Genomic DNA, 22,560 nt, shown 5'->3' with positions numbered 1-22,560 from the left:
CACAGTGGGCCCTCTTAGGAACATTCGTGGGTGAATAAGGGCAATATGGGCTACAAAGCCATTAAGAATGCCAGCATCTGTGGAGTATTTGTGTCTGTCCTGTAAATATCACACCTCCATAGAGTCTACCAGCTGTGATAGGAAAATGAGCTGCAGAAGTACACAGGCGCCATGAATATGCGCTGAGTCATGAGAGCCGTCGATGGTCGCTAGGAGTATGTGGCAATCCTGGGGAGTTTCCTGCAAAATCCACTCGGATTTGGGCAAATGAAAAGGGTGGGAAATGTTAACATGTGGAGCTGACACGGGTTGGGGGGAAGGGTCAGCTGCAACGTGCAGTTAAGCAGAGGAAATGAGGCAGACCCCAAGAGAGATGATTACTGACACAGGCGTAAGGCTGGAGGACGAGGAGATCGAAGGCAGGGCAAGACTGTGGGAAGTGTGTCATGGAAGCAGGGCTCATCCCTCATCCTCTGAAGGAGACATCGAGGCACAGGAGTCTTGTAGGAGAGTCCACGAGATTCCATAGGGAGCGCCGTCATTTGTAAAATGATGGGTTCCCCTTGTAAAATATGTGGAAGGCCCTGGCATTTCTGCCACCCGTGGGATACCGGCTCAAGCCTAAGAGTGGCAGCACATAAAACTGATATCTTAAGTGATGGCGTATTTCCTATGCGGCAGGCTCTAATGTCCTGGGGAGTTGCTGTATGCTCTCCACTACTACACAGCAAGGGCTCGCGCAGTGCCTGTTACATCCCTGCCACCAGCTGTTTTCAGAATTCAGTTATGGATAAGTTCATAGGAAAGGGTGCTTCAGAATCGCGGCTTGTGAAAAAGCAGCTGTGTGTGGCAGGACTGGGTGGCAACACAAGCCTGCTAAGTGGGCACAAAATGGAAAAGAGTCTCACACCTGGATCTTTGTGCTCAGGTGGCTTCAGTGGCTTCAGAGGAGCCTTACTGGTGGCTAGAATTCTGAAAAGCCTGCTACATCAACAGCCTGTAGGGCATCATGGACTGATACTGATAGCTGCTCATTTTAATGCTATACAACCAGACTGACTGGAAAGCCTGCCTTGTACACTTCAACAGTTCAAACTCAACTCAAGTTTATTTGGCCGGGCAGGTGATAAAGCAACATGTAAGAAGAAAATAGCAGTCTAGCGGATGGCCCGTCTGATGGCACCCTTGGATGTAATGGAGACTGTCTGGTTATGTGGCATGATAGGCTTCAATCAATCAATCAATCAAAGAGACTTACATAGCACGCTACTCACCCGTGAGGGTCTCAAGGCGCTGGGGGGAGGGGGGAAAGGGGACGGGAGATCACTGTTCGAAAAGCCAGGTTTTAAGGCCTTCCCTGAAGAGTAGGAGGTCCTGGGTCTTGCAGGGGTGTGTGGGTAGGGAGTTCCAGGCTTTGGGAGCCAAATAGGAGAAAGATCTGCCTCCAGTGGTGGTGTATTTGATGCGAGGGACTGTGGCGAGAGAGAGGTCGGCGGAGCGGAGGTGGCGTGTGGGAGTGTGGATGGTCACTCTTTCTTTAAGGTAGGTTGGGCCGGTGTTGTGGAGGGATTTGTGTGCGTGGGTGAGGATCTTAAAGGGGATCCTTTTGTCTATGGGGAGCCAGTGGAGGGATTTGAGGTGCGGTGAGATGTGTTCATGGCGGGGGAGGTCGAGGATGAGTCGTGCTGCTGTGTTCTGGATTCGCTGTAGTTTGCGCTTGAGTTTGAGTTTGGTGCCGGCGTAGAGGGAGTTGCCGTAGTCTAGCCTGCTGCTGATGAGTGCGTGGGTGACTGTCTTTCTGGTCTCAGTGGGGATCCATTTGAATGTTTTTTTCAGTGTGCAGAGTGTGTTAAAACATGAGGAGGTGGTGGCGTTGATTTGTTGGGCCATTGAGAGGGAGGGAGGTGGTTTGCTTCGTTATACCTGCACACTTCCATAAGATTCATATAGGATTCATCAACATCCTCGTACATAGACACATTCAGAATTTCAGAGTTTTCTCACATTTCCTTTTATGGGCATATGCACAGGTCCTAGGTTTCAAATAATAAGTAAGATGTGTGTTTATCAGGGTTCGATGCAACTAACTCATCGGTACCTGCATAGTTCCTGAAGTTACAGTCATGGGTACATGCATAGTTCCTGATGTTACAATCATGGGTAAATTACATACATAGTTCCTGAAGTTACAGTCATGAGTACATGCATAGTTCCCGTAGCTCCAGTTTCAGATGTTTCAGCCATGGGTCAGTGCATTGCTTCCACAGTTCCAATCACTGAAACCTGCACAGATTAATAGTTGTCTGCATTTTAGAGACATACACAATAAATTACAAATTCCGTTCAACACCCCATTCTCAGTTTCTTGACATGGCGCTTTGCGGCCACATGCATGGAACCCAGGCAAGTAAGCACTGGTAAAGCCAATAGGTCTCTCCTTTTGGCTTTGTCAATATTTTCTGCTGATGCTGTTCAGCATCCGCAAAAAGAAGAAAAAATGGTTATTGCCAAAGCTGAACAGCACTGCTAAAAAAACAGCATGATGATGTTTCATCATGCATGTGCACATATGTGTCGTGACACCATGTTTTTTTGGGCCCAGCATGAAGGATTACATGTGCATGGGTCATGCTTCAGCAATATATATATATTTTTTTAACTTACGTTTCCATCCATCTTTGAGCTGTAAATTAAATAAAATTGAAGGTGCACAAGAGAGCATTTAGGGAAAAGAGCACCCTGATAGCAAATTGAAGCTGCAAGACCCTCCAAAAGCAATGAAAACCCAAAAGACAGAGAGGGGGCAACAGAAGAGCAAGGGGGGCGTGCCAATGCTGATGATGAACATAGAGTTGATGGTGACCATGGAGGGACGAGGTAATGATGTAGGAGCCAGTGTGTGGGTGTTTGTGTGTGCAATAAACAAAGTAACATGGAATGTGGAAAGGAAGCAACTGACAAGCTAGAGAATGGGAGAGTAAAGGGACATGAAGGGGGATGCAGCACACAGGTGAGAGCAGGAGAAGGGAAGTGAGCAAAAAGACACATGCAATCCTATAGAGTGCTGAAAACAAAAGTAAAAAGTAGTTCCCTAAATGTAAGCAGTGGAAAGAAACAAGTAATCCAATCCAAAGTATAGTAAAGATGCTATGCTCCAGGGGAGGAACAAACATAAGAGGCAGGAAAGCTATTGAGTAAGAAGCAAGCAAATGCCATTGACAAGAAAGCCAACCAGTGATAAACAATTTCCGGTCCAAATTCCTCTGTAAGTGTTGGTATTGTGCACAATAGTTGCTTCAACAACAGGGAGCTAAAGGTGCCTTTAGGCAATACCTAAAAAGATGTTAGGCATGCACGTTGTTACACATGCTCTGAAATCTTGTTGGAATTTTAGCACGCAGGACAAAAGCCATGGAGTCCAGTACTCATTTTCATGTTGGAGAAAAATGGTGCACAGACTATTTAGATGGGAACACAAGTTACGGCACCCTGAGGAGCTGTTTCTACTATCAGGTTCTGACTCATAAACCTCATGCAGGGAAGACTTAAAATAAAGGCAGAAGGATTAGATGAATATTGATACTATGGGTGTGGTACTGGAGACCAACGTAGGCATATCTGGGAACTGGGTGCAGCTTCAAGTTCTGAATTAATGGGCACAGCAGGTCACGCTTTAGATGTAGTGGCAGAAACTGGCCTAGGTCTCAATAGTGGAAAAGGTTGCAGTCGAGTGTATACCATGCTTGAGACCACACAACTGGGAATACAATGTGGACACAAGCTCTGCACTAGGTGTTGGGTTGAAAGTCCTCTGTTTGACTTTGAAAACACATACTGTCTTGCCTGTTCATTTTTTCTTGCCCGCACTATTATTTTTCAGCAGTGACTTGAACGGCAAAATAGTCCACTGAAGGTGCTGCTAGTTTTAAGATTTGCTGTTCATCAGGACACATAATTTTCTGACTAAGAAACGACTCAACTGTACTCGCATTTTGACTGAGGGTCCGTACCGCTCTTTCTCGCAGGCTTCGGGGCAACCAGTGGTCGTGGTGGCTGCCTGGTTTTAGTCCAGGTTAGCGGGGCCTTTTTGCCTTTAACTGTAGGAGGCTGGCCTGGCTTGTAGTGGGTACCAAGGGGTACCAGGTCCAGTTATCCCTTATTAGTGTAGAAGAGGTGTTTCTAGCAGCTTAGGCTGATAGAAGGTAGCTATAGCAGAGCAGCTTAGGCTGAACTAGGAGACATGCAAAGCTCCTACTATACCACTGGTGTCACATGCACAATATCATAAGAAATCACAATACTCAGATATACTAAAAATAAAGGTACTTTATTTTTATGACAATATGCCAAAAGTATCTCAGTGAGTACCCTCAGTATGAGGATGCCAAATATACATAAGATATATGTACACAATACCAAAAATATGCAGTAATAGCAAAAGGAAGTAATGCAAGCAGTGTAAAGTTACAGTAGATTGCAATAGGAGCACATAGGTATAGGGGCAACACAAACCATATACTCCAAAAGTGGAATGCGAACCACGAATGGACCCCAAACCTATGTGAGCTTGTAGAGGGTCGCTGGGTCTGTAAGAAAACAGCGAGGGTTAGAAAAATAGCCCACCCCAAGACCCTGTAAGGTAGGTGTAAAGTGCACCTACAACCCCCAGAGAGCACAGAAGTCGTGATAGGGGGATTCTGCAAGGAAAACCAACACAAGCAAAGCAACAACAGTGGATTTCCGGACCTGAGTACCTGTAAGACAAGGGGACCAAGTCCAAGAGTCGCGACAGTGTCGAGAGTGGGCAGATGCCCAGGAAATGGCAGCTGAGGGTGCAAGGAAGCTGCCACCGGATGGAAGAAGCTTTGTGTTCTGCAAGAACGAAGAGGACTAGGAACTTACCCTTTGGAGGATGGATGTCCCACGTCGTGAAGAAGCTTGCAGAGGTGTTCCCACGCAGAAAGATGACAAACAAGCCTTGCTAGCTGCAAGGGTTGTGGTTAGGGTTTTTGGATGCTGCTGTGTTGTAGGAGGGACCAGGATGTCGCCACTTGGATGAGGAGACAGAGGGGGCGCCCAGCAAGTCAGGGAGCCCTCACAGAAGCAGGCAGCACCCGCAGAAGTACCGGAACAGGCACTTAGAAGAGGAGTGAACCGGAGTCCACCCGAAGTCAGAAAAGGGAGTCCCACGACGCCGAAGGACAACTCAGAAGGTTGTGCACTGCAGGTTAGAGTGTCGGGGACCCAGGCTTGGCTGTGCACAAAGGAAATCCTGGAAGAGTGCACAGAAGCCGGAGCAGCTGTAAATCACGCGATACCCAGCAATGCAGTCTAGTGTGGGGAGGCAAGGACTTACCTCCACCAAACTTGGACTGAAGAGTCACTGGACTGTGGGAGTCACTTGGACAGAGTTGCTGAGTTCCAGGGATCACGCTCGTCGTGCTGAGAGGGGACCCAGAGGACTGGTGATGCAGTCTTTTGTTGCCTGCGGTTGCAGGGGGAAGATTCCGTCGACCCACGGGAGATTTCTTCAGAGCTCTTGGTGCAAGAAGGAGGCAGGCTTCCCCCAGAGCATGCACCACCAGGAAACAGTCGAGAAAGCCGGCAGGATGAAGCGATACAAGGTTGCAGTAGTCGTCTTTGCTACTTTGTTGCGGTTTTGCTGGCGTCCTGAGCAGTCAGCGGTCGATCCTATGGCAGAAGGTGAAGAGGGAGATGCAGAGGAACTCTGATGAGCCCTTGCATTCGGTATCTGAAGAATTCCCCAAAGCAGAGACCCTAAATAGCAAGAAAAGGAGGTTTGGCTACCTAGAAAGGAGGATAGGCTAGTAACACAGGTAAGAGCCTATCAGAAGGAGTCTCTGACGTTACCTGATGGCACTGGCCACTCAGTGCAGTCCAGTGTGCCAGCAACACCTCTGTTTCCAAGATGGCAGAGGTCTGGAGCACACTGGAGGAGCTCTGGGCACCTCCCCTGGGAGGTGCAGGTCAGGGGAGTGGTCACTCCCCTTTCCTTTGTCCAGTTTCGTGCCAGAGCAGGGCTGGGGGATCCCTGAACCGATGTACACTGGCTTATGCAGAGATGGGCACCATCTGTGCCCATCAAAGCATTTCCAGAGGCTTGGGAGGCAACTCCTCCCCAGCCCTGACACCTTTTTCCAAAGGGAGAGGGTGTAACACCCTCTCTCTGAGGAAGTCCTTTGTTCTGCCTTCCTGGGCCAGGCCTGGCTGGACCCCAGGAGGGCACAAATCTGTCTGAGGGGTTGGCAGCAGCAGCAGCAGCTGCAGTGAAACCCCGGGAAAGGCAGTTTGGCAGTACCCGGGTTCTGTGCTAGAGACCCGGGGATCATGGAATTGTCCCTGGCATTGGGGTGACAATTCCATGATCTTAGACATGTTACATGGCCATGTTCGGAGTTACCATTGTGACGCTATACATAGGTAGTGACCTATGTATAGTGCACACGTGAAATGGTGTCCCCACACTCACAAAGTCCGGGGAATTTGCCCTGAACAATGTGGGGGCACCTTGAGTAGTGCCAGGGTGCCCACACACTAAGTAACTTTGCACCCAACCTTCACCAGGTGAAGGTTAGACATATAGGTGACTTATAAGTTACCTATGTGAAGTGTAAAATGGCTGTGAAATAATGTGGGCATTATTTCACTCAGGCTGCAGTGGCAGGCCTGTTAAGAATTGTCAAAGCTCCCTATGGGTGGCAAAAGAAATGCTGCAGTCCATTGGGATCTCCTGGAACCCCAATACCCTGGGTACCTCAGTACCATATACTAGGGAATTATAAGGGTGTTTCCGTATGCCAATGTGAATTGGTAAAATTGGTCACTAGCCTGTTAGTGACAATTTGTAAGGTAGAGGGAGCATAACCACTGAGGTTCTGGTTAGCAGAGCCTCAGTGAGACAGTTAGGCATCACACAGGGAACACATACATATAGGTCAGAAACTTATGAGCACTGGGGTCCTGGCTAGCAGGGTCCCAGTGACACATAACAAACATACTGAAAACATAGGGTTTTCACTATGAGCACTGGGCCCTGGCAAGCAGGATCCCAGTGAGACAGTGAAAACACCCTGACATATACTCTCAAACAGGCCAAAAGTGGGGGTAACAAGGCTAGAAAGAGGCTACTTTCTCACAGTAACCCTGTGAGGATAGTACCTACTAGCGGCTAGAGACGTTTTAAGGTATAGGCAAAGTGGGCTCTGGCCCAGGGGCTCAGCCTTTCAGAAGGCACCCTGATAGATCTGTACTGTTTTCCACACAGTCCTGCCTGATGAACCTTTATGATTCTTAAACATAGATTGTGTTAAATACACTTCCCTTTAATTTATATGTAGGAATCTATTACAGATACTTTGCAGAGAAATGTTTGTTTTTAATACCATGCACAATCCATAAAAAGTTCCCTTTAGATCAAAACAGGATCTCACATATGAGAAATGTCAGTCAGTCGCAGAGATCATTTGCAATAATATTCGTGGGCTGCTGCTATATTATAATAATGAAAACACACATCACTATCGCTGAACATTGGATGGAAACACACTTAGAATTTGGACGTGTGCCTGTGCAGTGTTAGTGGCCTGGCAAAAGAGGGCATGCCAAAGTTGAAATGGGGTTATAAATTTAAAGCTGTTCTGAACAGGGGCCCCCAAAATATGTTTGGCTCAGGGCTACCGAAATCCTTAAAATGTCCCTGCTGTAAAGGTTAATCGAGTCCCAAATAAATGGTGTCTTTTACCACCTTCATTTGTCAAGCATGTGTCGGTGGTACGTCTGAGGTTTATGTTATGTGGTTGATTCAGGAGTATTACAGATGAACGGTGGTGTCCTTAGAGACATAATTTAGCAATTAGAATCTTCTATTGGGTAATCCAGAATCTGGGGACAATCCACACTAAGCAGGTCAAACAGATATTACCTCGTTGCTTATTCTTTGGAAGCCACCTAAATAAGAGGTCAAAACGAAATTACATTTCTTCGAGTTTGGCCGCTTCACTTGAAATTAACAAGCATTGGCAAAGCCAATAGATTTCGCCTTTGTCAACGTGTGGATTAGGAATACTAATGTATGTGCATCCCACAGCTGCCTGCGTCTCAGCATGATTTTTAGTTCAGGAACTGGCAATGAATTGACTTTAACTAGCATACCTGATAACAGTAAATTTTTAAAGAAAATCCTAAAATTTGAGAATTAGGTCGTCAGCGACATCTCCTTTTACCTTCACTCTGACAGACTCAATGTGTTCTCCCCAACACAGACACTAGTTTCAGAAGATTATGTTACTCGCCATGTGATTTAACCCAATTTCTGTACTTTAAAAAAACACTCATGCTAAAAGAGCAGCTTCCCATTTTTTTGTGTAAGCGTATTGCAGGCATTTATCAACTTTGCATCCATTTCGTCATTATGTTTTTTGAGTGCCTGCTAACTTCGCTTAAGGTAGAGTTAGAGTGCTGATGGGAACAGACTTGAGTTGACAGTCAACAGACTTTGGAAGTCTCTGCACCTACACCCTGTGACCCGTTACAAAGTCTATTCCACAAAAATACTAAAACGTAAGTCACTAAGGGCCAGATGTATGAATCTGGCCCATTGCGATTCGGTAATTGCGATTTTTAAGAAATCGCAATTACCGACTCGCAAAGGGCCATGTATCACATGTGCGATTCGGTAATTGCGATTTCTTAAAAATCGCAAATGCAATTACCGAATCGCAAATTGCGATACTGGCCCCATTCGCAGCTATGGGCCTGTTGGCCCATAGCTACGAATTTTTTGCATTTTGCAAATTGCGATTTCTGAAACAGAAATCGCAATTTGGGAAAAGCAAAGGGCCAGGGTGCTGGGGGCCTAAGGCCCCCTCTCCTGCACCCCATTTTTTTTTTTCCACATGTAAAGTACACACATGCCAAAAGGGCATGTGTGCTTTACATATCAAATTTAAAAATGCAGTTTTACTGCATTTTTTAATTTTGCACCAGGTTACCACCTGGTTGCAGTTCATGGTATTTTGCACTTGCAAAATACCATTCTGCGAAAAATCGCAATTTGCGATTTTTTGCAGAATTGCATTGCGACCTGGATTTTGCGAATCGCAAATTGCGATTTGCAAAATCCAGGTCGCAACGCAGAAAATCGAAATTTTTGCGATTTACAGTTTTTGGTCTGCGAATGCATTTGATGCATTGCAGACCTCGATTTTGCACTCGCAAACGGCCGATTTCGCTGTTTGCGAGTGCAAAATCTGTTCATACATCTGGCCCTAACTTTTAACTCCCACGGAGAAGCTCAATCTCAGCAGCACCGCAATAATGAGAGAAGAGAACTAATCACCAAGGTTACTTCTTCAACTCAGAAGTAATCGACTGAGGCATGCCTGCAAGTTTGACGGAGAGTTTTAATGGTGGCTGACTTCTCATCCGTTGCACTCCGCCTCTTCTCACTCTGCTAAGATGGCTCACAAAACAAGCATTCTGTGTTTTCTTGCAGCATTGCTCTACTGGTGATCAGTGATGGCAGTGGGAAAAGATGCTTCAAAGCAAAAATAAACATTACTGCGAAACAATTCCAAACCCAAGACAGCGATTGCAATTATCATGGGATGATACTTGGGATGCGTAGCATCCAACCTTTATTTCGCAATCACTAACCATTCCAAAATGGACAGCGTGCTAGACAGCAAATAAGAAAGAAGCAGTACCTTCATACTGCATAGCTAGGGGAAAGACACTGGTCACCAGCTAATGCTGAGTGCCCAGAAGCTGTACTTCGGCAATGCTCCATGGCTTGAACAGAAAGCAGAGCAGGAAGATCTGCAGAGTGAAACCAGACAACGAGCTGACCAATAAGAAGTAAGGAAAAGAGAGTGACATCAGACCTACCCAATGGTAAGTATCGGGAAGTGATGGGCGGGCTCAAAGCCGTTTTTGTTGTTTTTTTCATTTACAAGAGATTTCAGAAGCCCAGCGTGCAAGCACACGCGTGCCAGCAAAACTTAAAAAATGAGGCACTATAAGGCACTTTGGTTGGTGAACCAGTTTGGTAAGAACATTCCAAAGGATCAACACATGTCTTTGGTATGCTGCTATTTTTAATCTATAAGTGAGGTTAAATTATAAAATAGTGTGAGAATATGACACCAACAAGACTAGGTACATGTCATTGACAAGCCTGGATATATGTTGATACATGGTTGCAGACGAGGCTGGTAACTGTTACTTATTCGGATTGATACGAAAACCTCAAGGACTGAACACTTATGAGTAGATTCTACTTTGGAAAACATTGACTTTGTTAGGAAATCCCTTTATTCAAGGTGAACTGCCCAGAAGAAGCTGTTTTTTTATCCTCAAAATACAGCACACCACATGTTGACAGTTTGAATTTCGTTGATTGTTCTCCAACAGAGATGGAGCTTGATCCTTTAAATGGAGTGCATTATTAAATATGATTGTATCAGAAATATGGGCCAGATGTATCATACAACCGATTTGCGATTCTCAAATAACGATTTTTAAGAAATCGCTATTTCAGAAATGCAAAAAGGTATGTATGATTTTTGCGATTCGGTAATAGCGATTTCTTAAAAATCGCAAATGCTATTACCGAATCGCAAATAGAGAATCTCTCCCCATTCGCACCTATGGGCCCATATCTGCAAATTTTTTGCATTTCCAAAAATGCGATTTCTGGTTAAGAAATCGCAATTTTGGAAATGCAATACCCCAGGGTGCTGGGGGCCTAAAGCCCCCTCTGCTGCACCCCAAAATTTTCTTTTGGGACATGTAAGGTACACACATGTCAAAAGGGCATGTGTGCTTTACATGTACATTTTAAAAATGCATTTTAAATGCATTTTTACATTTTGCACATGGTTACCACCAGGTTCAACCTGGTGGTAAATAGCGATTCCTAAATGCCCAAATCGCATTTAGGAATGGCTTCATACATGTGCTAAGAAATCGCAAATAAGGAGTCCTTATTTGCGATTTCTTATTTAGAGAGTTGCAATTTGCGACTCTCTAAACAGGGTCGCAATTTTAAGGAATCGCTATTTTTGCGTTCAGAATGTCTTTCATACATTCTGACCTGGCTTTTTGCATTCGCAAACGGGCATTCGCACCGTTTGCGAATGCAAAAAACCTTGATACATCTGGCCCTATGTGTATAGAGCCATGGACTGTGAAATCAACCTTACAACCTAATTAAAGTCTCTGTGTGGGAGAGTTAAGTTCTTTGCTGGGCCACGTATTCTGATATTTTGGTTTGTTTCCTTATTCTCTACATAACCCATTGGCACATTGAACTGTGTTGTACCTTCTTAAGTGTTGTGGCTTTTTTTGTTTTCCTTTTCTTTTAGATATGACTAGTATACTAATTTAAAGAACAGTACGGAACTTGCTCGCTTGGGACATTTTTCACCAGTATGAGACTGGCCCTACAGAATGCCCGGAGCCTCCAACGTGCAGAATCGAAAAGGGGAGAGGCGGCCACTAAAGAAACATTATTAACGAAGTGGCTTGCTCACCCATGATAGCTCCCTGATAGCTTGAGACTCCGAGCTAGACCTTGGAGTGATAGGCCAGACAGAGTGTCTCTGTGCAAACTTTCACCTCTTACTATTGTGTATTACAACTCTGTTCTTCCCGCTCCTTACTCACCCATGAAAAGCTCCTTGATAGTTTGAGACTCTGAGTCAGACCTTGGAAGTGATAGGCCAGACAAGGCATCTCTGTTTGATCTTTCAGGTCTTACTATTGTGCATTACTGTACTCTGCCCTTTCCACTGCTATCTCAATTTCCAGACTGTAGCGAAGGCTGATGTAGGCAACTACTCTTCCATCGCCGCGCTTGTGGACGCACACTAAAGGACGAGACTATGCAGTAATATCAAGCACTCCCTGTGATCGGCACTCTAGCTTTAAGTTTTAGATCTTGTATAACATTTAATTTTATCAGACGTTATATAACAGTCTTTTGCTTGAGCATCTACACTGATATGCGGACAGAATTATAGGTAGAAAGCTCAAATGTTCAATGTCATTAGAATTGATAACAAGGACGGGCGTCTGATTCTAGTACACTTTGCACTGACACTTACCGCAGAATGCAGTGAAGCGGAGGATATTGTACATGTCTAGAAGTATTTTTATGGTAAAGTATTTGTATTTTATGCAATGCTTTTAAGTAATTATGCAATAAAAGCTACTACTACTACTAAAGAACAGTAGTTCAGATGATGGTTGCAGTGCTTCCTTGGCAAAACTAGTGAACCAATTTAAGGGGTCCTGCTGGATCAGCAGTTTTTAGGCTGAGCATGCACGCGCTTTGATCTGTTGTTAATATTGTGGGCTTTTAACCACTGCCACCTCACGCTCATCACTTTCACTCGTTCGTGGGCTTGCCATTCAGAACTCACTTGATGTCATTGGTAAATGCTTTGCATGTGTCCCGCCTTGAGGCTGTTTTTGTTATGCCTTGTAGACTACCCCTGTTACATGGATAATTGCACAATTGCCGATATTCTTCAGTGTAGGCAAATTCTTTTTCTTTTGTCTCGCCGTGTCTCGCTGTATACCGGTTATGGCGCTCACAGCGTGATCAGGCACAAATGCCTGAACTCATTGTATTAATCCTACCTGTTTATTCAGAATATTTTGTACGGATGCAATGCACTTTTAACTTTCCTTCCACCCTCGTGAAAAAAGATAAGCTTCTTTATTCTGAATATTTTTTATGCTGTCTTGTCCATTTTATACAGCTCTTGAGGGACCTTGAATGCTTTATAGAGGTTCACAAAACACAACAAAAAATAAAGTGCCTGCGGCCTGCATGCCTGGTGTTTATTCCGTCCTAGCTTGGCGGTTTGCGTTTTCTGTCCCTTCAGCTGACACAAAGCACAGCAATATATAACACAATATAACACAGTAGAACACAGCATTCCATAGCATAACATAATACAACAAAGCATAGCACAACATAACATAACACAACATAGCATTGTATAACATAACACACTATAGCATAACATAACACAACATGGAATAACATAACATAAAACAACATAGCATAGCATAACAAAACATAAACCAACATAACATAGCATAGCATAACATAACACAACATAGGATAACATAACACAATATGACACAACATGGCATAGCATTACATAACACAACATAGCATAGCAAAAAATCAATATAACACAATATAGTAGAGCATAACACAACATAGCATACCATAAGACAACACAACACCACATAGCATAGCATAAGCTAATACAACGTAACACATTATAGCATAGCATAACATAATACAATATAACTCAGCATAACATAACATAACACAATATAGCACAGCATAAAATAACACATATAACACAATATAGCATAGCATAACAGAACAGAACAAGGTAACATAGCATAGCATAACATAACACAATATAACACAACTTAGCATAACATAACACAATATAACACAACATAGCATAAGATAGCACAATATAGCATAACATAGCACAACATAATGCAGCACAGCATAGCATAACATAACCTAAGATAACATAGCCTATCATAGCATAACACAACATAAGACAATATAGCATAGCATAACATTATACAACATACAACATAGCATAGCATAACATAGTGCAACATAGCATAACATAACACAACGTAGTATAGCATAACATAACATAACACAACATAAGACAGCATAGCATAACATAGCACAACATACAACATAGCATAGCATAACATAATACAACATAGCATAACATAACACAACATAACCCACATAATTCCACTCCACATCACACACATCCACTACATTCCAAACCAAAACTCATGGGTTAAAAACATTCTCATTTACAATGCCAATAGCTCTAAATCTAGCAAATGCGAGACCGATTGCATTGCAAATGCTTGTTTTCAGCGAGGTATCACCAACCTCAAATTGAGGGGACTGGTTTGTCAAAATCACCAATAACATATCTACCATGCCATGTCGTGGCAGACTTTCTGGAACTTTTGTATTTGCCAACGACAATCCTTGAACTCAGGGGTTTGTCTGCACAAACAACCACCTCAGAGTTGTCTACAAGCACATGCCAGCACACATGGCATCACACAAGGCTCACCATTAAGATATATCCAACTAAATGTACACCAATGACTGCACCATCAAATTTGAGTTCCTGGTGGCAGCTCCATTATTGACAAAATACTCCCCCTCTACCTCTAAGGGAGAAGGTGGATGAGACAAGTGGACAGTTGCGGCACTCCAGCTTTTAGCAAATGTCCTGTTAACACCCACTTTTAACTGTTGGTCTCAGTCGCGAAGGCGTGTGTAATTGGCTGGATACTTGACCACATTTAGGGGCAGATTTAAGAAAAGTGGTGCAGCACCCAGTGCAGCCCCAATTTCCTTGTGACCCTTAGTGCCTCCCTACTGCTACCATGTGTGCGCCGTACTTAAAATGTAGCGCACCATGGCACAGGGTAGGGGGCAACAGCGTCAGAATTTTTTACGCTACTGATGTACTGTTCAGGGTTAGTGCCAAAATGTTGGCGCTAACCCTAAACAGTACATAGGGGCCCATTATAACCAATGGTGTGCCCCTTTTTAACACCTGCTCTGAGCGGGTGTTAAAAATGCTGAAAAAAATGGTGCAAAGAAATCTTTTTGATTTCTTTGCACCATTTTTTTGGTACCCGTAATGGGGCCACACCCCCCTTGCATACATTATGCCTGGTGCAGGCATAATGTGGCGCAAGGAGTTACAAAGTGGCGCAATGCATGCATTGCGCCACTTTGTAAATCTGATGCGGCGATTTTGGCGTCATTGGGCCACATTAGCATACAAAACAAATGACGCTAATGTGGCGCAAGGCGGCGCTAGGCCCTCTTAAATCTGAGCCATAGTCTGGCTAGATGTGCCTTTTAAATAAAGTTTCTGCCTAGCGAGAATTTGAGCGCATTCCTTGCTGAATCTTCTGTTCATCATTCAGAATGTCCTTGAGCACCTCCAACAAGCTTTGCACTGAAAATAGAGCTGTGCTCACTCTTTAATGACAGAATTTTCGAGCTGTCTGTAACACTCAGCTCAGGGTTGAGTCTGAAAGGGTTATCAAAAGGCAGCAGAGCTGAATATTGTCACACCTGTCACCAGACTCAATGGGCCAGCACGGGAAGGAAATATACACTCTGCTCTGTCACTTTACAAAGTGGACCACTTATGAAATCGCTCTAAAACGAGAGATTCACATAGAAAATGTGATAAAATATGAGCAAGTATAGATGTGTGAATGTGGCATTTCCGTTGTGCAAATTAAGCCATAAGGCAGACAGCAGAGGGATGTAGATAATCAATAATTCTAACAAAAGTTCATCGAGAGACAACAGAAATTACTGCAAGCTATGTCGTTTCCTGTCTCCAATATAGGAACAGAAGATATCCGCTCTATTCAACATACATTATATGCAATGTGCCATATGTACGTAGGTATATCTGTACAGTTAGCAAACAATACAAAATGAGATGTTTTTGGCTCTTGCTAATAGGTGTTAATCTCTACCCAGCACGATACCACTCATCATCATCATCAGCTCTGCTGCCTTTTGATAACCCTTTCAGACTCAACCCTGAGCTGAGTGTTACAGACAGCTCGAAAATTCTGTATTACCCTCGAATGAATGAACATTGAGTTAGGCCTGCAAAGATTCAAGCTTTAGGGCAGACTAAATGCAGTTGTTTGAAACAGACAAACGACACATTGAACTAATCACTGGGATCAAAGTGTTTGACCTGCAAGTTACATAGGGATCTCTTCAACATAAACACGAAGCCATTGAACTTCCTAGAATTCCCACTCGTGACCGGCAGGTTACACACTGCACTCTGCAGACGCCACACTAAGACTATAAAATAGGTTGTGATGAGTCGGGCCGCAAGCAGCAGATTAAACACCGATCCCTGCAATACGTGCATCAAATAGGCTATGGTGTCAGTACTGGAGGTTCAGGGTGGCTTTCCACACCAGTTCAGGTTTCTGAGCTGCCTCGTGGTGGTGTTTTTTGACTATTATATTCTGGACTGCCACTAGCTTGAGTGAATGTGTATTTTTGTTGAGCTGTGCGTGCATGAGTTCCTTGTCAGGGAGTTTTGGATAGATGTGTGTATCAATTGCTTAAACTGCTTAGGACGGCAATGTGCCTGCTGCCATTGTTTAGCCGTGGCATCAGAGCCATGTGTTAGGCAATGCCCCTGCAGTTGCTGATTTGGATGTCTGTGGTTATTCATTATTTTGTGGCCCATTGCTAACACTGTCTTCCATCGGTGAACGATTTCATGATCATTTAAAATGTGCTGACAGTGTAAGCAATTTGTGGCTATTGATTTGATGGTTTTTAGGGCGGTGCCTCTCGCCCTAAGTGATGTTTTGGAACCAGTAGTCCCACAAGGATCATCATTTTTGCATGGCTTGTGGGAGACAGTCAAGAGTTATTGTTTGAAAACTTGTCCCTACTTGCAAAGCCTTTATAATCTTAAGGTAATGCTCCAATTAGTTGCTGGTAACCTTAATCACCCAGGACACTTGTCAGCATCACAGGCGTGGGTACTCTCATTCCCTTGCATGTCTTGAACCCCGGTGCTGGAGTGTTACAAAGAGGACTTGCAGCTGAATAGTCTGGCATTTACAGGGGCATAGCAATCAATAGTGCAGCAGGTGCAGTGGCCTCAGGGTCGAGAGGGATGACGCCCCCCCCCCCCCCACAAACCCCCTCTACCAAGTATGGCTGTCTGTCACTGCCCAACAAAGGAGAATTATTTTACTTATATTAGGGCCCACTGGACAGTTAAGAGAGACCATCGGCCAATTAGAGGAGAAACTAAAAACTGTTGTTACATTTTAAGGACTAGTGCAGTTGCCAGGGATGACTAATCATTATGAATGTACGGAAGTGAAGCATTGCTAATCAGTAATCAGAGCACTAATGCAGTAAACTAACAGACTAACCTATTGATTCCGTAAAATCATCCTTCTTATGAATCTAATTACGAGTTAGGTGAAATTCCTTGCAGAGATTCCCATTGGCTAGAATTATTCTTACAGCCCCAGTATCTCCACATGGAAATCTGCCTATTATTAGATAACCCCGTAGAATGGGGCATAACTTGTGGACCCGAAATTACTTTGAAGGATTCTGCGCTGTATTTCCTATACTGAGAGGTTTAACACACATAGGGCCAGATGTATCGAGGCATTTTGCATTCACAAACGGTGCGAATCGCAAAATTCCACCGTTTGCGAATGCAAAACTGCCTTTCATGATTTATGAAAGTAATTTGCAGTGCAATTTTAAGTAATCGCAAAAATAGCGATTCCTTAAAATTACGACTCCATTTAGGGAATCGCAAATTACGATTCCCTAAATAGGAAATCGCAAATAGGGAATTTTTGTGCAATTTTCAAAAATGCATTAAAAATGCCCCTTGGGCCCCTTGGGCATGTGTGCGCTTTACATGTCCCCAAATATTTTTTTGGGGTGCATCAAAGGGGGTCTTAGGCCCCCAGCACCCTGAGGTTTGCATTACCTAATTAGGAATTCGCAAATTAGGTCATGCAAAACCATTCGCACCTACGGGCCTACAGGCCCATAGGGATGAATGGAGTCCCATTCCCTAATTGCAATTCGGTAATAGCGATTGCGAATTGTAAGAAATCGCTATTACCTACTCGCAATTTTCATACATCCCACTTTGCATTTCTAAAATAGTGATTTCTTAAAATTTGCTATTTAAGAAAAGCAAACCGGGAGCTTGATACATCTGGCCCTAAGTCCCTTAGGATTCGGTGAATGGGATATCCATCACCGTTGTGATGGAGCAACTCATCCACCAATATTACCAGAATTACCAGCCAGTAAAATTGAGTACAGCACTCCCGCACCCGGTAAAGCCCATTGTGAAACTCCAGGCCAATTGTGGTCAGACAGAGTGGCGTCCCACCGAGGTATTAAGCCGAGACTGACTGGTGACCAGGACTTTAGTGTACATCCAGAAGTCAATCGGGTATTATCAGAGTACCGCCTTCAACATACGAAAATGTGTTATTTGCAGCCTCTCCCATGTCTATGTCTGTAATTATATATGTTTCTGTAACACTATTGACTCTTAGAGGAGTCGCCACGCTGTACTTTGTGAAATGGTAAAGATGCATCAAATTACACACTACACTTAACTTGTCCGGAAAGCGGGAATTGGGCTCCTTGTGCAAAGACCGGCGTGAAAAATGGTGAAATTCCTATAAGTATAAAATGTGTCATATGAACGACTGGAAAACAGTAACGAAACAGAATGTCACAACGGACTGGGTTCGTTTTTTTCACTATTTATTTCAAAGGTCTGTCCTTCCTGCTTTCGGCGGTGGCGTGATGCACATCTCTGTGGGGTTCTAAAGAGCTCTGACGCAGTAGAGCAGTGAGGAGTGAGGTGGTAACCCGGGCCCGGAAGCCTTCAGCCTCGCCAGCTGCACCTGTCACGAGTCTCGCGAGTCCGTGAGGCCCGGGCCGGTCTGGTTGAATAGAGTCCGCGCTTGTTTAGTTTCTCAGGCCTCTGGTGCAGCCATTTAGAGGCATGTTAGTGGCTATTGTGCGGTAATAGGGGAAGGAAAACAGCCCTCCCCACCGAGGCCTAGTACTAGTGTGACTCGCAAATATTTGGAATGTAGGGGAAGTGCTGAGTGTGGGCTCTGGCTCCCAGGGACACAATGTGTGGGAATGTGACAGCACGTGACCCATTGTGTGCCACAGAATAACCTCCTCAGGAATGTGAGCAGCAAAGACCCACGTCCTCCGCGGAGCTGGATGGCACATGTGCCAGTGAGTTAGCAAAGCCAGTTGACTGCTGAATTTCCTTTCCTGATCCCTGGACCATCGGAGAAAATGTGGTCGAGCTGGGCCTGTAAATCAGAAGGAAACGACAAGGAGGAAGGGAAAGGAGAAAGGAAACGCAAGGAAATAATGGGGAAGGAGAAACAAATACAAAAAGAAATAACAAAATAAAAAAGGTAAAAGAAAGAAAGCTATGACATGGAAAAAAGTAACGAGGGAGTGAGGGAGGCTGGCTGGCTTTTACACCCATTGCCAAAGTGCGCTTGGAAGGTGAGGGCAAAAAAGGAATCCAAACTCATTTGGCCCTGCATACTTTAGCATTCTGACCTCGTAGTAGCAGTGGCAGGCAAAGAAAATGAGTACTGGAAATGTTCTGACCCAGAGGTATTCACTTGCGAACTGGGAGAAGCCAGCACCTATGTGAAATTGCACATACCTTTCCTTTTAACCTCTCTGTGATACACAACGTTCCTCTTGGGAAAACCATTTTCCTACATACCCAAGATGTTTGGTGGTATTCAATTTTTTTCCATCCTGGTAAGGGATTTACTTGAGCTCTTTTCAGGAGCAAATCCTCAACCATTTCCAGGAGAAAAGAAGATCGGAAAACAGTTTAGACATTCTCAGTAACTGACACGTTTGTGGGCGTTATGAAGTTCGCAAGGGTAACAAAACTTTGTAATGACCACTTGCTACACTTTGTGTGGGAGTTACTTTTTGTACACAGCTGTGGTGTACAATTACATATGAGTTAATGGTTACATTCCCCCACCACCACCACCACCACCACCACCACCACACCACACTCGGTGCCCTTCTGCAAATACTCAGCTGCACAAATCCGGACATTTGTGGCCATAACAATATACTTATGGTGAAAAATTCATTTGTAACTCAGTCTTTATGGCACATGAGTAATGGCACTGCTGGACTAAGGTAAATACCTTCACAATGTACATTATACCAAATCAATTGCTGATAGGAGGAATCATTATTTGATTATGTCTGCTGCCCACATAGCTGAGAGGAGTTCCTTATGATTTATTTAATTATCAGTAAACTTATACAATTGAGAGATTAATGAATGAATCTATTGTGCCACGAGTAGATGACAGTTCTTGCTGTGGCTTGGAGCATAACGCAGACAAATTACAGCTTTTTAGGTCACGCCTAGGCAGCACACATGCGCTGTCTTCAACATGTTGTAATCTATTTCTGTGGGCTTTCACCATGCCCATCTCATGACCATCCCTTTCATTCGTTCCTTAGCCTGCCTTTCCAAATTCTCTTGGTACCGTAGGTAAGTGGTTTACGTTTGTCCAGCCTTGAGGCTGCTTTGTTACCGCCTTTGAGACTGACCCTGTTACATGGATTATTGCACAATCAGCCAAATACCTTACTGTGGGGCACTACTTTTTCCTTTTTTTCGGTTGCCTCTCCGTTTCACGGTCTGTGTCTGTATGTTTTTAGGCATGCCGCTGTTTCTTTGTGGTGTCTGTGCCCAAAGGCTGCAAGCTGGAGGGACATTCTTTTTTTATTTTTCCTTTTTTTGGAGAACTTTTATACAGCGCAAACTTGATTGGAGAAGCGCTTTACATGAGTACCACTTACGTATGTGAAGTTTCATTTAGCACAAACTTGACCGGAGGAGTGCTTTACATGAGTACCACTTATGTACAGGTTTAGCAGCTGAAATCTTTTAAAACTGGTGAATTTTGAACAGAAAAAACACAGAAATCCTCAAAGTGGCTGTCCCGGCACAACAGGAGCTGATACTACAATATTCACTGCACTCAGGAAACTGGCCCCGTAGTGCTTTGCGGAACATTTCTTTTACAAAACATTGTGGCCCATGTCTCAGTCTTTGGTGGTCCTAGGACAATGGGGCCATCACCAAACCATTCAGGGCAACACACTCTTTCTGTCTAGGTCATCCCTGGGTCCCCACACTAGGTTAGGGGGACCCCAAAACAGTAACCCTTCCCACCATTCAGTGTCTTTTTAAGCTCTCATGGTTGGGACTTTCGTTTTATGGCTGGAAGTACTGTGTTTTTAAGGGCCTTGTTTGTAATATTATTGCAATAGGCCTGCTAGACCTGAAAATGTGTAAAACACTATGCCCTCTTGGGGCTAAATATATGGTTACACTGCATTACTTTCTGCAATTCTCTTTTCATGTGGTTTTACTCTCTAGGGGCTGACTATTTTTTCCATGTTTCCATGTTTTCCATGTTTCTTACAAATGCCATGTTTATTTTAGTGTTCTCTAGTGGCTGTTCCGAGCATTACAGTCAAGATACTACAATATTCACTGCACTCAGAAACTTGCCCCATAATGCTTAGAGGGGCATTCCTTTTTCCAAAACATTTTTGCCCGTGACTCACTGTGTGGTGGTCCTAGGACAATGCGATCACCATCAAAACAGTCAGCACAACACACTTTTTCTGTCTAGGCCATCTATGTGGCCCCACAGTAGGTTGGGGGAACCCCAAATAATAACGCCTCACACAATTCAGTGTCTTTTTCAGCTCTATCATAGTTGGAACTTCAGTTTTACAGCTGGGAGTAGTTTGTGTTTTAAGGGACTTGTTTGTATTATTATTCTAGCAGTTCTGAATATGTATAATGCATTATGGTCTCTAGGGGCTAAATATATGGTCACATTGCATTATATTCTACTATTCTCTTTTCAGGTGGTTATGCTTTCTAGGGACTGACTTTGTGGTTATATGACCATGTTTCCTACAAATGCTAGTTTTATCGTGGTGCCCTCTAGGGGCTGTTGTGAGCATTACAATCAAGATACTATAATATTTGCTGCACTCAGAAACTTGCCCCATAATTCTTTGCGGGGCATACCTTTTACAAAACATTTTTTCCCATTGTGTGGTGGTCCTCGGGCAATGGGACTACCATCAAAACAGTCAGCATGACGTGCTCTTTCTGTCTAGGTAATCTCTGGGTCCCCACACTATGTTGGGGGACCCCAAAATGATAATATAAATAAGTATAATAAATAATAGCAATATTTTCATTCTTTGTTGCAGATAGCGGAAAAAGGTACATGAAAGTGTTTTAGTTATATGCAGGGCCACTGAAATTATGTGGCAGCGAGGAACAAATTAATCAGCAGGGTTGACCAATTTATGTGGCAAGAAAAGTCAAGCTATGCATTTACAACACCAGTAGCTCTAACTCAAGCAAATGCAGGACATATTTCATTTACCAGTGCACTGCTGCTCTCCATCCCTGATGTCCTGCTCCTGAAGCCATCTTTCAATCGCTCAGAGAGTTATACTCTTTCTTGGGCTAAAGTAGGGCACTACATGTAAATGTGTTATAAGCATTGTCCTGAAGAAGACCTTGTGAACGTTGCCTACTGGAGTCAAAACATTTACTTAATGATTGTTGTTCACCGTATTCACTCTTGTTTTGCAATTTCTACATTTCACAGTGTTATTTTTGCAGAGAGATGTCCAAAGCCACACTTTTGGTTATCTGTATTTTCGTTTTGTATATTCAAATACCCTAAACACATGTACACTGCAGTATCGCTACTTTCACCTTCATGGAACACCAATTCTTTGCCCGCATATGGAAATTTGTTGTTTTTAATATGAAAATAATTGATCTATTTGTG

General features: G+C 43.8%; 1 protein-coding gene across 2 annotated transcripts in view; it reads left to right on the top strand.

Annotated features, from left to right (window-relative positions):
- PDGFRB (platelet derived growth factor receptor beta) overlaps nt 1-22,560 on the top strand; it is a 229,019-nt gene that overhangs the window by 68,035 nt on the left and 138,424 nt on the right. The window lies entirely within an intron of this gene.

The sequence above is a fragment of the Pleurodeles waltl genome, chromosome 7 (genome assembly GCF_031143425.1).
Source record: "Pleurodeles waltl isolate 20211129_DDA chromosome 7, aPleWal1.hap1.20221129, whole genome shotgun sequence".
NCBI classification, from domain to species: domain Eukaryota; kingdom Metazoa; phylum Chordata; class Amphibia; order Caudata; family Salamandridae; genus Pleurodeles; species Pleurodeles waltl.
Note: the sequence above shows the minus strand (reverse complement) of the source record. Positions and strands in the feature narration are given on the sequence as shown.